Here is a 16013-nt window from a genome sequence, read left to right on the forward strand (position 1 = left end):
TACATTCTCAACCGGGAATGTCATAATGTTATTGAGAATATGAATTATGTAATTTTCGAATCCTATATTCTAGGTGAGGCTAAACGCATATCCTTAAACAATCCTTGGATTCAATGCAATATTTCTCTTCTTGTTTGTCTTCCTTAGGTTTGAACCAAAGACCTTCTTATGAAATTCAATGAGTAAGTTAAAAACAATAAATAATTAACAGAATATTTTTTACAAAAGTATACACTGACGGGGTCCATGTGTATTTATGAAAAAGTAAGTGATATATATAGAGGGTAATGTATAAACAAATAATAAAATTACAAAAATCAAAATAATACAAAGCTTTCATTTCAAGTTTCAACAACCGATTGAACCAACTTGTTTTAGTAGATATTTTAAAATATTAAGAGGTGAATAATTGATATCAAATTAAAACTGTAAAATATAAAGTTTGTTTAATGGAAGTGTGAATATAAATTTTATTTTAAAAAATTATATATAAATTGAATTTATATAATAAATTATTAAATTTGAAGAGAGTTTAGTCCTTAGGGTTGCTTAAATCGAGAAGCAAAACTTAACGAAATTATGCTCTAGGCTAATTCGAGAGGCTTAACGAATGCAAAGGTAATGCGTTTGCCGGGAGTTGAACCCGGGTCTATTGCTTGGAAGGCAATTATCCTAACCGTTGGACTACAAACGCAATTTCATTATATGGTACTTTCTTTGTATAACGCTATGACATTTACATTCTCAACCGGAATGTCATAATGTTATTGAGAATATGAATTATGTAATTTTCGAATCTCTATTCTAGGTGAGGCCTAAGCGCATATCCTTAAACAATTCTTGGATTCAATGCAATATTTCATCTTGTTTGTCTTCCTTAGGTTCGAACCAAAGACCTTCTTATGAAATTCAATGAGTAAGTTAAAAACAATAAATAATTAACAGAATATTTTTTACAAAAGTATACACTGACGGGGTCCATGTGTATTTATGAAAAAGTAAGTGATATAATAGAGGGTAATGTATAAAAAAATAATAAAAATTACAAAAATCAAATAATACGAAGCTTTCATTTCAAGTTTCAACAACCGATTGAACCAACTTGTTTTAGTAGATATTTTAAAAATATTAAGAGGTGAATAAATTGATATCAAAATTACAAACTGGTAAATATAAAATTTGTTTAATAGAAGTGTGAATATAAATTTTATTTAAAAAATATATATATAAATGGAATTTATATAATAAATTAAAATTTGAAAAGAGTTTAGTCCATAGGGTTGCTTAAATCGAGAAGCAAAACTTAACGAAATTATGCTCTAGGGCTAATTCGAGAGGCTTAACGAATGCAAAGGTAATGCGTTTGCCGGGAGTTGAACCCGGTCTATTGCTTGGAAGGCAATTATCCTAACCGTTGGACTACAAACGCAATTTCATTATATGGTACTTTCTTTGTATAACGCTATGACATTTACATTCTCAACCGGGAATGTCATAATGTTATTGAGAATATGAATTATGTAATTTTCGAATCTCTATATCTAGGTGAGGCCTAAGCGCATATCCTTAAACAATTCTTGGATTCAATGCAATATTTCATCTTGTTTGTCTTCCTTAGGTTCGAACCAAAGACCTTCTTATGAAATTCAATGAGTAAGTTAAAAACAATAAATAATTAACAGAATATTTTTTACAAAAGTATACACTGACGGGGTCCATGTGTATTTATGAAAAAGTAAGTGATATAATAGAGGGTAATGTAAAAAAATAATAAAAATTACAAAAATCAAAATAATACGAAGCTTTCATTTCAAGTTTCAACAACCGATTGAACAACTTGTTTTAGTAGATATTTTAAAAATATTAAGAGGTGAATAAATTGATATCAAAATTACAAACTGGTAAAATATAAAAGAGTTTAGTCCATAAGGTTGCTTAAATCGAGAAGCAAACTTAACGAAATTAAGCTCTAGGCTGCATGTTTGGTTTGCTTAATTCGAGAGGCTTAACGAATGCAAAGGTAATGCGTTTGCCGGGAGTTGAACCCGGTCTATTGCTTGGAAGGCAATTATCCTAACCGTTGGACTACAAACGCAATTTCATTATATGGTACTTTCTTTGTATAAGCTATGACATCTACATTCTCAACCGGGAATGTCATAATGTTATTGAGAATATGAATTATGTAATTTTCGAATCCTATTTCTAGGTGAGGCCTAACGCATATCCTTAAACAATTCTTGGATTCAATGCAATATTTCTTCTTGTTTGTCTTCCTTAGGTTTGAACCAAAGACCTTCTTATGAAATTCAATGAGTAAGTTAAAAACAATAAATAATTAACAGAATATTTTTTACAAAAGTATACACTGACGGGGTCCATGTGTATTTATGAAAAAGTAAGTGATATAATAGAGGGTAATGTATAAAAAATAATAAAATTACAAAAATCAAAATAATACGAAGCTTTCATTTCAAGTTTCAACAACCGATTGAACCAACTTGTTTTAGTAGATATTTTAAAAATATTAAGAGGTGAATAAATTGATATCAAAATTACAAACTGGTAAAATATAAAAGTTTGTTTAATAGAAGTGTGAATATAAATTTTATTTAAAAAATATATATAAAATGGAATTTATATAATAAATTATTAAATTTGAAAAGAGTTTAGTCCATAGGGTTGCTTAAATCGAGAAGCAAAACTTAACGAAATTATTTCTAGGCTAATTCGAGAGGCTTAACGAATGCAAAGGTAATGCGTTTGCCGGGTTGAACCCGGGTCTATTGCTTGGAAGGCATTTATCCTAACCGTTGGACTACAAACGCAATTTCATTATATGGTACTTTCTTTGTATAACGCTATGACATTTACATTCTCAACCGGGAATGTCATAATGTTATTGAGAATATGAATTATGTAATTTTCGAATCTCTATTTCTAGGTGAGGCCTAAGCGCATATCCTTAAACAATTCTTGGATTCAATGCAATATTTCATCTTGTTTGTCTTCCTTAGGTTTGAACCAAAGACCTTCTTATGAAATTCAATGAGTAAGTTAAAAACAATAAATAATTAACAGAATATTTTTTACAAAAGTATACACTGACGGGGTCCATGTGTATTTATGAAAAAGTAAGTGATATAATAGGGTAATGTATAAAAAATAATAAAAATTACAAAAATCAAAATAATACGAAGCTTTCATTTCAAGTTTCAACAACCGATTGAACAACTTGTTTTAGTAGATATTTTAAAAATATTAAGAGGTGAATAAATTGATATCAAAATTACAAACTGGTAAAATATAAAAGTTTGTTTAATAGAAGTGTGAATATAAATTTTATTTAAAAAAATATATATAAAATGAATTTATATAATAAATTATTAAATTTGAAAAGAGTTTAGTCTAGGGTTGCTTAAATCGAGAAGCAAAACTTAACGAAATTATGCTCTAGGGCTAATTCGAGAGGCTTAACGAATGCAAAGGTAATGCGTTTGCCGGAGTTGAACCGGGTCTATTGCTTGGAAGGCAATTATCCTAACCGTTGGACTACAAACGCAATTTCATTATATGGTACTTTCTTTGTATAACGCTATGACATTTACATTCTCAACCGGGAATGTCATAATGTTATTGAGAATATGAATTATGTAATTTTCGAATCTCTATATCTAGGTGAGGCCTAAGCGCATATCCTTAAACAATTCTTGGATTCAATGCAATATTTCATCTTGTTTGTCTTCCTTAGGTTCGAACCAAAGACCTTCTTATGAAATTCAATGAGTAAGTTAAAAACAATAAATAATTAACAGAATATTTTTTACAAAAGTATACACTGACGGGGTCCATGTGTATTTATGAAAAAGTAAGTGATATAATAGAGGGTAATGTATAAACAAAATAATAAAAATTACAAAAATCAAAATAATACGAAGCTTTCATTTCAAGTTTCAACAACCGATTGAACCAACTTGTTTTAGTAGATATTTTAAAAATATTAAGAGGTGAATAAATTGATATCAAAATTACAAACTGGTAAAATATAAAAGTTTAGTCCAAAGTTTGCTTAAATCGAGAAAAAACTTAACGAAATTAAGCTCTAAATGTTTGGTTTGCTTAATTCGAGAGGCTTAACGAATGCAAAGGTAATGCGTTTGCCGGAGTTGAACCCGGTCTATTGCTTGGAAGGCAATTATCCTAACCGTTGGACTACAAACGCAATTTCATTATATGGTACTTTCTTTGTATAACGCTATGACATTACATTCTCAACCGAATGTCATAATGTTATTGAGAATATGAATTATGTAATTTTCGAATCCCTATTTCTAGGTGAGGCCTAAACGCATATCCTTAAACAATTCTTGGATTCAATGCAATATTTCATCTTGTTTGTCTTCCTTAGGTTTGAACCAAAGACCTTCTTATGAAATTCAATGAGTAAGTTAAAAACAATAAATAATTAACAGAATATTTTTTACAAAAGTATACACTGACGGGGTCCATGTGTATTTATGAAAAAGTAAGTGATATAATAGAGGGTAATGTATAAAAAAATAATAAAAATTACAAAAATCAAATAATACGAAACTTTCATTTCAAGTTTCAACAACCGATTGAACAACTTGTTTTAGTAGATATTTTAAAAATATTAAGAGGTGAATAAATTGATATCAAAATTACAAACTGGTAAAATATAAAAGAGTTTAGTCCATAAGGTTGCTAAATCGAGAAAAACTTAACGAAATTAAGCTCTAGGGCTGCATGTTTGGTTTGCTAATTCGAGAGGCTTAACGAATGCAAAGGTAATGCGTTTGCCGGAGTTGAACCCAGGTCTATTGCTTGGAAGGCAATTATCCTAACCGTTGGACTACAAACGCAATTTCATTATATGGTACTTTCTTTGTATAACGCTATGACATCTACATTCTCAACCGGGAATGTCATAATGTTATTGAGAATATGAATTATGTAATTTTCGAATCCCTATTTCTAGGTGAGGCCTAAACATATCCTTAAACAATTCTTGGATTCAATGCAATATTTCTTCTTGTTTGTCTTCCTTAGGTTTGAACCAAAGACCTTCTTATGAAATTCAATGAGTAAGTTAAAAACAATAAATAATTAACAGAATATTTTTTACAAAAGTATACACTGACGGGGTCCATGTGTATTTATGAAAAAGTAAGTGATATAATAGAGGGTAATGTATAAACAAATAATAAAAATTACAAAAATCAAAAATATACGAAAGCTTTCATTTCAAGTTTCAACAACCGATTGAACAACTTGTTTTAGTAGATATTTTAAAAATATTAAGAGGTGAATAAATTGATATCAAAATTACAAACTGGTAAAATATAAAAGTTTGTTTAATAAGTGTGAATATAAATTTATTTAAAAATATATATAAAATTGAATTTATATAATAAATTATTAAATTTGAAAGAGTTTAGTCCTTAGGGTTGCTTAAATCGAGAAGCAAAACTTAACGAAATTATGCTCTAGGCTAATTCGAGAGGCTTAACGAATGCAAAGGTAATGCGTTTGCCGGGAGTTGAACCCGGGTCTATTGCTTGGAAGGCAATTATCCTAACCGTTGGACTACAAACGCAATTTCATTATATGGTACTTTCTTTGTATAACGCTATGACATTTACATTCTCAACGGGAATGTCATAATGTTATTGAGAATATGAATTATGTAATTTTCGAATCCCTATTTCTAGGTGAGCCTAAACGCATATCCTTAAACAATCCTTGGATTCAATGCAATATTTCTTCTTGTTTGTTCCTTAGGTTTGAACCAAAGACCTTCTTATGAAATTCAATGAGTAAGTTAAAAACAATAAATAATTAACAGAAAATTTTTTACAAAAGTATACACTGACGGGTCCATGTGTATTTATGAAAAAGTAAGTGATATAATAGAGGGTAATGTATAAACAAATAATAAAAATTACAAAAATCAAAATAATACAAAGCTTTCATTTCAAGTTTCAACAACCGATTGAACCAACTTGTTTTAGTAGATATTTTAAAAATATTAAGAGGTGAATAAATTGATATCAAAATTACAAACTGGTAAAATATAAAAGTTTGTTTAATGGAAGTGAATATAAATTTTATTTTAAAAAAATATATATAAAATTGAATTTATATAATAAATTATTAAATTTGAAGAGAGTTTAGTCCTTAGGGTTGCTTAAATCGAGAAGCAAAACTTAACGAAATTATGCTCTAGGGCTAATTCGAGAGGCTTAACGAATGCAAAGGTAATGCGTTTGCCGGAGTTGAACCCGGGTCTATTGCTTGGAAGGCAATTATCCTAACCGTTGGACTACAAACGCAATTTCATTATATGGTACTTTCTTTGTATAACGCTATGACATTTACATTCTCAACCGGAATGTCATAATGTTATTGAGAATATGAATTATGTAATTTTCGAATCCCTATTTCTAGGTGAGGCCTAAACGCATATCCTTAAACAATTCTTGGATTCAATGCAATATTTCTTCTTGTTTGTCTTCCTTAGGTTTGAACCAAAGACCTTCTTATGAAATTCAATGAGTAAGTTAAAAACAATAAATAATTAACAGAATATTTTTTACAAAAGTATACACTGACGGGGTCCATGTGTATTTATGAAAAAGTAAGTGATATAATAGAGGGTAATGTATAAACAAATAATAAAAATTACAAAAATCAAAATAATACGAAGCTTTCATTTCAAGTTTCAACAACCGATTGAACCAACTTGTTTTAGTAGATATTTTAAAAATATTAAGAGGTGAATAAATTGATATCAAATTACAAACTGGTAAAATATAAAAGTTTGTTTAATAGAAGTGTGAATATAAATTTTATTTTAAAAATATATATAAAATGAATTTATATAATAAATTATTAAATTTGAAAGAGTTTAGTCCTTAGGGTTGCTTAAATCGAGAAGCAAAACTTAACGAAATTATGCTCTAGGGCTAATTCGAGAGGCTTAACGAATGCAAAGGTAATGCGTTTGCCGGGGTTGAACCCGGGTCTATTGCTTGGAAGGCAATTATCCTAACCGTTGGACTACAAACGCAATTTCATTATATGGTACTTTCTTTGTATAACTATGACATTTACATTCTCAACCGGGAATGTCATAATGTTATTGAGAATATGAATTATGTAATTTTCGAATCTCTATATCTAGGTGAGGCCTAAGCGCATATCCTTAAACAATTCTTGGATTCAATGCAATATTTCATCTTGTTTGTCTTCCTTAGGTTCAAACCAAAGACCTTCTTATGAAATTCAATGAGTAAGTTAAAAACAATAAATAATTAACAGAATATTTTTTACAAAAGTATACACTGACGGGGTCCATGTGTATTTATGAAAAAGTAAGTGATATAATAGGGTAATGTAGAAAAAATAATAAAAATTACAAAAATCAAAATAATACGAAACTTTCATTTCAAGTTTCAACAACCGATTGAACAAACTTGTTTTAGTAGATATTTTAAAAATATTAAGAGGTGAATAAATTGATATCAAAATTACAAACTGGTAAAATATAAAAGAGTTTAGTCCATAAGGTTGCTTAAATCGAGAAGCAAACTTAACGAAATTAAGCTCTGGGCTGCATGTTTGGTTTGCTTAATTCGAGGGCTTAACGAATGCAAAGGTAATGCGTTTGCCGGAGTTGAACCCGGTCTATTGCTTGGAAGGCAATTATCCTAACCGTTGGACTACAAACGCAATTTCATTATATGGTACTTTCTTTGTATAACGCTATGACATTTACATTCTCAACCGGGAATGTCATAATGTTATTGAGAATATGAATTATGTAATTTTCGAATCCCTATTTCTAGGTGAGGCCTAAACGCATATCCTTAAACAATTCTTGGATTCAATGCAATATTTCTTCTTGTTTGTCTTCCTTAGGTTTGAACCAAAGACCTTCTTATGAAATTCAATGAGTAAGTTAAAAACAATAAATAATTAACAGAAATTTTTTTACAAAAGTATACACTGACGGGGTCCATGTGTATTTATGAAAAAGTAAGTGATATAATAGAGGGTAATGTATAAACAAAAATAAAAATTACAAAAATCAAAATACGAAGCTTTCATTTCAAGTTTCAACAACCGATTGAACCAACTTGTTTTAGTAGATATTTTAAAAATATTAAGAGTGAATAAATGATATCAAAATTACAAACTGTAAAATATAAAAGTTTGTTTAATGGAAGTGTGAATATAAATTTTATTTAAAAATATATATATAAAAAATTTATATAATAAATTATTAAATTTGAAAGAGTTTAGTCCATAGGGTTGCTTAAATCGAGAAGCAAAACTTAACGAAATTATGCTCTAGGCTAATTCGAGAGGCTTAACGAATGCAAAGGTAATGCGTTTGCCGGGGTTGAACCCGGTCTATTGCTTGGAAGGCAATTATCCTAACCGTTGGACTACAAACGCAATTTCATTATATGGTACTTTCTTTGTATAACGCTATGACATTTACATTCTCAACCGGGAATGTCATAATGTTATTGAGAATATGAATTATGTAATTTTCGAATCTCTATTTAGGTGAGGCCTAAGCGCATATCCTTAAACAATTCTTGGATTCAATGCAATATTTCATCTTGTTTGTCTTCCTTAGGTTCAAACCAAAGACCTTCTTATGAAATTCAATGAGTAAGTTAAAAACAATAAATAATTAACAGAATATTTTTTACAAAAGTATACACTGACGGGGTCCATGTGTATTTATGAAAAGTAAGTGATATAATAGAGGGTAATGTATAAACAAATAATAAAAATTACAAAAATCAAAATAATACGAAGCTTTCATTTCAAGTTTCAACAACCGATTGAACCAACTTGTTTTAGTAGATATTTTAAAAATATTAAGAGGTGAATAAATTGATATCAAAATTACAAACTGGTAAAATATAAAAGTTTGTTTAATGAAGTGTGAATATAAATTTTATTTAAAAAATTATATAAAATGAATTTATATAATAAATTATTAAATTTGAAAGAGTTTAGTCCAAGGGTTGCTTAAATCGAGAAGCAAAACTTAACGAGGCTAATTCGAGAGGCTTAACGAATGCAAAGGTAATGCGTTTGCCGGGAGTTGAACCGGGTCTATTGCTTGGAAGGCAATTATCCTAACCGTTGGACTACAAACGCAATTTCATTATATGGTACTTTCTTTGTATAACGCTATGACATTTACATTCTCAACCGGGAATGTCATAATGTTATTGAGAATATGAATTATGTAATTTTCGAATCCTATTTCTAGGTGAGGCCTAAACGCATATCCTTAAACAATTCTTGGATTCAATGCAATATTTCATCTTGTTTGTCTTCCTTAGGTTTGAACCAAAGACCTTCTTATGAAATTCAATGAGTAAGTTAAAAACAATAAATAATTAACAGAATATTTTTTACAAAAGTATACACTGACGGGGTCCATGTGTATTTATGAAAAAGTAAGTGATATAATAGGTAATGTATAAAAAATAATAAAAATTACAAAAATCAAAATAATACGAAGCTTTCATTCAAGTTTCAACAACCGATTGAACCAACTTGTTTTAGTAGATATTTTAAAAATATTAAGAGGTGAATAAATTGATATCAAAAATTAAATTGGTAAAATAAAAAGAGTTTAGTCCATAAGGTTGCTTAAATCGAGAAGCAAAACTTAACGAAATTAAGCTCTAGGCTGCATAATTCGAGAGGCTTAACGAATGCAAAGGTAATGCGTTTGCCGGAGTTGAACCCGGGTCTATTGCTTGGAAGGCAATTATCCTAACCGTTGGACTACAAACGCAATTTCATTATATGGTACTTTCTTTGTATAACGCTATGACATTTACATTCTCAACCGGGAATGTCATAATGTTATTGAGAATATGAATTATGTAATTTTCGAATCCCTATTTCTAGGTGAGGCCTAAACGCATATCCTTAAACAATTCTTGGATTCAATGCAATATTTCATCTTGTTTGTCTTCCTTAGGTTTGAACCAAAGACCTTCTTATGAAATTCAATGAGTAAGTTAAAAACAATAAATAATTAACAGAATATTTTTTACAAAAGTATACACTGACGGGTCCATGTGTATTTATGAAAAAGTAGTGATATAATAGAGGGTAATGTATAAAAAATAATAAAAATTACAAAAATCAAATAATACGAAACTTTCATTTCAAGTTTCAACAACCGATTGAACAAACTTGTTTTAGTAGATATTTTAAAAATATTAAGAGGTGAATAAATTGATATCAAAATTACAAACTGGTAAAATATAAAAGAGTTTAGTCCATAAGGTTGCTTAAATCGAGAAGCAAACTTAACGAAATTAAGCTCTAGGGCTGCATGTTTGGTTTGCTAATTCGAGGGCTTAACGAATGCAAAGGTAATGCGTTTGCCGGGAGTTGAACCCAGGTCTATTGCTTGGAAGGCAATTATCCTAACCGTTGGACTACAAACGCAATTTCATTATATGGTACTTTCTTTGTATACGCTATGACATCTACATTCTCAACCGGGAATGTCATAATGTTTATTGAGAATATGAATTATGTAATTTTCGAATCCCTATTTCTAGGTGAGGCCTAAACATATCCTTAAACAATTCTTGGATTCAATGCAATATTTCTTCTTGTTTGTCTTCCTTAGGTTTGAACCAAAGACCTTCTTATGAAATTCAATGAGTAAGTTAAAAACAATAAATAATTAACAGAATATTTTTTACAAAAGTATACACTGACGGGGTCCATGTGTATTTATGAAAAAGTAAGTGATATAATAGAGGGTAATGTATAAACAAATAATAAAAATTACAAAAATCAAAATAATACAAAGCTTTCATTTCAAGTTTCAACAACCGATTGAACAACTTGTTTTAGTAGATATTTTAAAAATATTAAGAGGTGAATAAATTGATATCAAATTACAAACTGGTAAAATATAAAAGTTTGTTTAATGGAAGTGTGAATATAAATTTTATTTAAAAAAATATATATAAAATAATTTATATAATAAATTATTAAATTTGAAGAGAGTTTAGTCCTTAGGGTTGCTTAAATCGAGAAGCAAAACTTAACGAAATTATGCTCTAGGCTAATTCGAGAGGCTTAACGAATGCAAAGGTAATGCGTTTGCCGGAGTTGAACCCGGGTCTATTGCTTGGAAGGCAATTATCCTAACCGTTGGACTACAAACGCAATTTCATTATATGGTACTTTCTTTGTATAACGCTATGACATTTACATTCTCAACCGGGAATGTCATAATGTTATTGAGAATATGAATTATGTAATTTTCGAATCCCTATTTCTAGGTGAGGCCTAAACGCATATCCTTAAACAATCCTTGGATTCAATGCAATATTTCTTCTTGTTTGTCTTCCTTAGGTTTGAACCAAAGACCTTCTTATGAAATTCAATGAGTAAGTTAAAAACAATAAATAATTAACAGAAATTTTTTACAAAAGTATACACTGACGGGGTCCATGTGTATTTATGAAAAAGTAAGTGATATAATAGAGGGTAATGTATAAACAAATAATAAAATTACAAAAATCAAAATAATACGAAGCTTTCATTTCAAGTTTCAACAACCGATTGAACCAACTTGTTTTAGTAGATATTTTAAAAATATTAAGAGGTGAATAAATTGATATCAAAATTACAAACTGGTAAAATATAAAAGTTTGTTTAATGGAAGTGTGAATATAAATTTTATTTTAAAAAAAATATATATAAATTGAATTTATATAATAAATTATTAAATTTGAAGAGAGTTTAGTCCAGGGTTGCTTAAATCGAGAAGCAAAACTTAACGAAATTATGCTCTAGGGCTAATTCGAGAGGCTTAACGAATGCAAAGGTAATGCGTTTGCCGGGAGTTGAACCCGGTCTATTGCTTGGAAGGCAATTATCCTAACCGTTGGACTACAAACGCAATTTCATTATATGGTACTTTCTTTGTATAACACTATGACATTTACATTCTCAACCGGGAATGTCATAATGTTATTGAGAATATGAATTATGTAATTTTCGAATCCCTATTTCTAGGTGAGGCCTAAACGCATATCCTTAAACAATCCTTGGATTCAATGCAATATTTCTTCTTGTTTGTCTTCCTTAGGTTTGAACCAAAGACCTTCTTATGAAATTCAATGAGTAAGTTAAAAACAATAAATAATTAACAGAAATTTTTTACAAAAGTATACACTGACGGGGTCCATGTGTATTTATGAAAAAGTAAGTGATATAATAGAGGGTAATGTATAAACAAAATAAAAATTACAAAAATCAAAATAATACAAAGCTTTCATTTCAAGTTTCAACAACCGATTGAACCAAACTTGTTTAGTAGATATTTTAAAAATATTAAGAGGTGAATAAATTGATATCAAATTACAAACTGGTAAAATATAAAAGTTTGTTTAATGGAAGTGTGAATATAAATTTATTTTAAAAATATATATATAAAATTGAATTTATATAATAAATTATTAAATTTGAAGAGAGTTTAGTCCTTAGGGTTGCTTAAATCGAGAAGCAAAACTTAACGAAATTATGCTCTAGGGCTAATTCGAGAGGCTTAACGAATGCAAAGGTAATGCGTTTGCCGGGTTGAACCCGGTCTATTGCTTGGAAGGCAATTATCCTAACCGTTGGACTACAAACGCAATTTCATTATATGGTACTTTCTTTGTATAACGCTATGACATTTACATTCTCAACCGGAAATGTCATAATGTATTGAGAATATGAATTATGTAATTTTCGAATCTCTATATCTAGGTGAGGCCTAAGCGCATATCCTTAAACAATTCTTGGATTCAATGCAATATTTCATCTTGTTTGTCTTCCTTAGGTTAAACCAAAGACCTTCTTATGAAATTCAATGAGTAAGTTAAAAACAATAAATAATTAACAGAATATTTTTTACAAAAGTATACACTGGGGGTCCATGTATTTATGAAAAAGTAAGTGATATAATAGAGGGTAATGTATAAAAAATAATAAAAATTACAAAAATCAAAATAATACGAAACTTTCATTTCAAGTTTCAACAACCGATTGAACAAACTTGTTTTAGTAGATATTTAAAAATATTAAGAGGTGAATAAATTGATATCAAAATTACAAACTGGTAAAATATAAAAGTTTAGTCCAGAAGGTTGCTTAAATCGAGAAGCAAACTTAGAAATTAAGCTCTATGTTGGTTTGCTTAATTCGAGAGGCTTAACGAATGCAAAGGTAATGCGTTTGCGGGAGTTGAACCAGGTCTATTGCTTGGAAGGCAATTATCCTAACCGTTGGACTACAAACGCAATTTCATTATATGGTACTTTCTTTGTATAACGCTATGACATTACATTCTCAACCGGGAATGTCATAATGTTATTGAGAATATGAATTATGTAATTTTCGAATCCCTATATCTAGGTGAGGCCTAAGCATATCCTTAAACAATTCTTGGATTCAATGCAATATTTCTCTTGTTTGTCTTCCTTAGGTTTGAACCAAAGACCTTCTTATGAAATTCAATGAGTAAGTTAAAAACAATAAATAATTAACAGAATATTTTTTACAAAAGTATACACTGACGGGTCCATGTGTATTTATGAAAAAGTAAGTGATATAATAGAGGGTAATGTATAAAAAAATAATAAAAATTACAAAAATCAAAATAATACGAAGCTTTCATTTCAAGTTTCAACAACCGATTGAACCAACTTGTTTTAGTAGATATTTTAAAAATATTAAGAGGTGAATAAATTGATATCAAAATTAAAACTGGTAAAATATAAAATTTGTTTAATAGAAGTGTGAATATAAATTTTATTTAAAAAATATATATATAAAATGGAATTTATATAATAAATTATTAAATTTGAAAAGAGTTTAGTCCATAGGGTTGCTTAAATCGAGAAGCAAAACTTAACGAAATTACGCTCTAGGCTTGCTTAATTCGAGAGGCTTAACGAATGCAAAGGTAATGCGTTTGCCGGGAGTTGAACCCGGGTCTATTGCTTGGAAGGCAATTATCCTAACCGTTGGACTACAAACGCAATTTCATTATATGGTACTTTCTTTTATAACGCTATGACATTTACATTCTCAACCGGGAATGTCATAATGTTATTGAGAATATGAATTATGTAATTTTCGAATCTCTATATCTAGGTGAGGCCTAAGCGCATATCCTTAAACAATTCTTGGATTCAATGCAATATTTCATCTTGTTTGTCTTCCTTAGGTTTGAACCAAAGACCTTCTTATGAAATTCAATGAGTAAGTTAAAAACAATAAATAATTAACAGAATATTTTTACAAAAGTATACACTGACGGGTCCATGTGTATTTATTAAAAAGTAAGTGATATAATAGAGGGTAATGTAGAAAAAAATAATAAAAATTACAAAAATCAAATAATACGAAACTTTCATTTCAAGTTTCAACAACCGATTGAACAAACTTGTTTTAGTAGATATTTTAAAATATTAAGAGGTGAATAAATTGATATCAAAATTACAAACTGGTAAAATATAAAAGAGTTTAGTCCATAAGGTTGCTTAAATCGAGAAGCGAAACTTAACGAAATTATGGGCATGTTTGGTTTGCTAATTCGAGAGCTTAACGAATGCAAAGGTAATGCGTTTGCCGGGAGTTGAACCCAGGTCTATTGCTTGGAAGGCAATTATCCTAACCGTTGGACTACAAACGCAATTTCATTATATGGTACTTTCTTTGTATAACGCTATGACATCTACATTCTCAACCGGAATGTCATAATGTTATTGAGAATATGAATTATGTAATTTTCGAATCCCTATTTCTAGGTGAGGCCTAAACGCATATCCTTAAACAATCCTTGGATTCAATGCAATATTTCTTCTTGTTTGTCTTCCTTAGGTTTGAACCAAAGACCTTCTTATGAAATTCAATGAGTAAGTTAAAAACAATAAATAATTAACAGAAAATTTTTTACAAAAGTATACACTGACGGGGTCCATGTGTATTTATGAAAAAGTAAGTGATATAATAGAGGGTAATGTATAAACAAATAATAAAAATTACAAAAATCAAAATAATACAAAGCTTTCATTTCAAGTTTCAACAACCGATTGAACCAACTTGTTTTAGTAGATATTTTAAAAATATTAAGAGTTGAATAAATTGATATCAAAATTACAAACTGGTAAAATATAAAAGTTTGTTTAATGGAAGTGAATATAAATTTTATTTTAAAAATATATATAAAATGAATTTATATAATAAATTATTAAATTTGAAAGAGTTTAGTCCTTAGGGTTGCTTAAATCGAGAAGCAAACTTAACGAAATTATGCTCTAGGTAATTCGAGAGGCTTAACGAATGCAAAGGTAATGCGTTTGCCGGGAGTTGAACCCGGGTCTATTGCTTGGAAGGCAATTATCCTAACCGTTGGACTACAAACGCAATTTCATTATATGGTACTTTCTTTGTATAACGCTATGACATTTACATTCTCAACCGGGAATGTCATAATGTTATTGAGAATATGAATTATGTAATTTTCGAATCCCTATTTCTAGGTGAGGCCTAAACGCATATCCTTAAACAATCCTTGGATTCAATGCAATATTTCTTCTTGTTTGTCTTCCTTAGGTTTGAACCAAAGACCTTCTTATGAAATTCAATGAGTAAGTTAAAAACAATAAAAATTAACAGAAATTTTTTACAAAAGTATACACTGACGGGGTCCATGTGTATTTATGAAAAAGTAAGTGATATAATAGAGGGTAATGTATAAACAAATAATAAAAATTACAAAAATCAAAATAATACAAAGCTTTCATTTCAAGTTTCAACAACCGATTGAACCAACTTGTTTTAGTAGATATTTTAAAAATATTAAGAGTGAATAAATTGATATCAAATTACAAACTGGTAAAATATAAAAGTTTGTTTAATGGAAGTGTGAATAT

General features: G+C 29.1%; 10 non-coding genes across 10 annotated transcripts; all 10 read right to left on the reverse strand.

Moving 5' to 3' along the window:
- Positions 1-622: 622 nt before the first annotated feature.
- TRNAG-UCC lies at positions 623-694 on the reverse strand. Its single transcript has one exon. It is a non-coding gene; the product is annotated as a tRNA-Gly (tRNA).
- Positions 695-1358: 664 nt separating this feature from the next.
- Positions 1359-1429, reverse strand: TRNAG-UCC. The gene has a single exon. It is a non-coding gene; the product is annotated as a tRNA-Gly (tRNA).
- Positions 1430-2024: 595 nt separating this feature from the next.
- On the reverse strand, positions 2025-2095 carry TRNAG-UCC. Its single transcript has one exon. It is a non-coding gene; the product is annotated as a tRNA-Gly (tRNA).
- Positions 2096-5545: 3450 nt separating this feature from the next.
- Positions 5546-5617, reverse strand: TRNAG-UCC. Its single transcript has one exon. It is a non-coding gene; the product is annotated as a tRNA-Gly (tRNA).
- A 1402-nt stretch (positions 5618-7019) lies between these two features.
- TRNAG-UCC lies at positions 7020-7090 on the reverse strand. Its single transcript has one exon. It is a non-coding gene; the product is annotated as a tRNA-Gly (tRNA).
- Positions 7091-10443: 3353 nt separating this feature from the next.
- TRNAG-UCC lies at positions 10444-10515 on the reverse strand. The gene has a single exon. It is a non-coding gene; the product is annotated as a tRNA-Gly (tRNA).
- Positions 10516-11918: 1403 nt separating this feature from the next.
- On the reverse strand, positions 11919-11989 carry TRNAG-UCC. Its single transcript has one exon. It is a non-coding gene; the product is annotated as a tRNA-Gly (tRNA).
- A 2053-nt stretch (positions 11990-14042) lies between these two features.
- TRNAG-UCC lies at positions 14043-14114 on the reverse strand. Its single transcript has one exon. It is a non-coding gene; the product is annotated as a tRNA-Gly (tRNA).
- A 584-nt stretch (positions 14115-14698) lies between these two features.
- On the reverse strand, positions 14699-14770 carry TRNAG-UCC. Its single transcript has one exon. It is a non-coding gene; the product is annotated as a tRNA-Gly (tRNA).
- A 662-nt stretch (positions 14771-15432) lies between these two features.
- Positions 15433-15504, reverse strand: TRNAG-UCC. The gene has a single exon. It is a non-coding gene; the product is annotated as a tRNA-Gly (tRNA).
- Between the last annotated feature and the right edge of the window lie 509 nt (positions 15505-16013).

The sequence above is a fragment of the Ipomoea nil genome, unplaced genomic scaffold (assembly GCF_001879475.1).
Source record: "Ipomoea nil cultivar Tokyo-kokei standard unplaced genomic scaffold, Asagao_1.1 scaffold0680, whole genome shotgun sequence".
NCBI lineage: Eukaryota > Viridiplantae > Streptophyta > Magnoliopsida > Solanales > Convolvulaceae > Ipomoea > Ipomoea nil.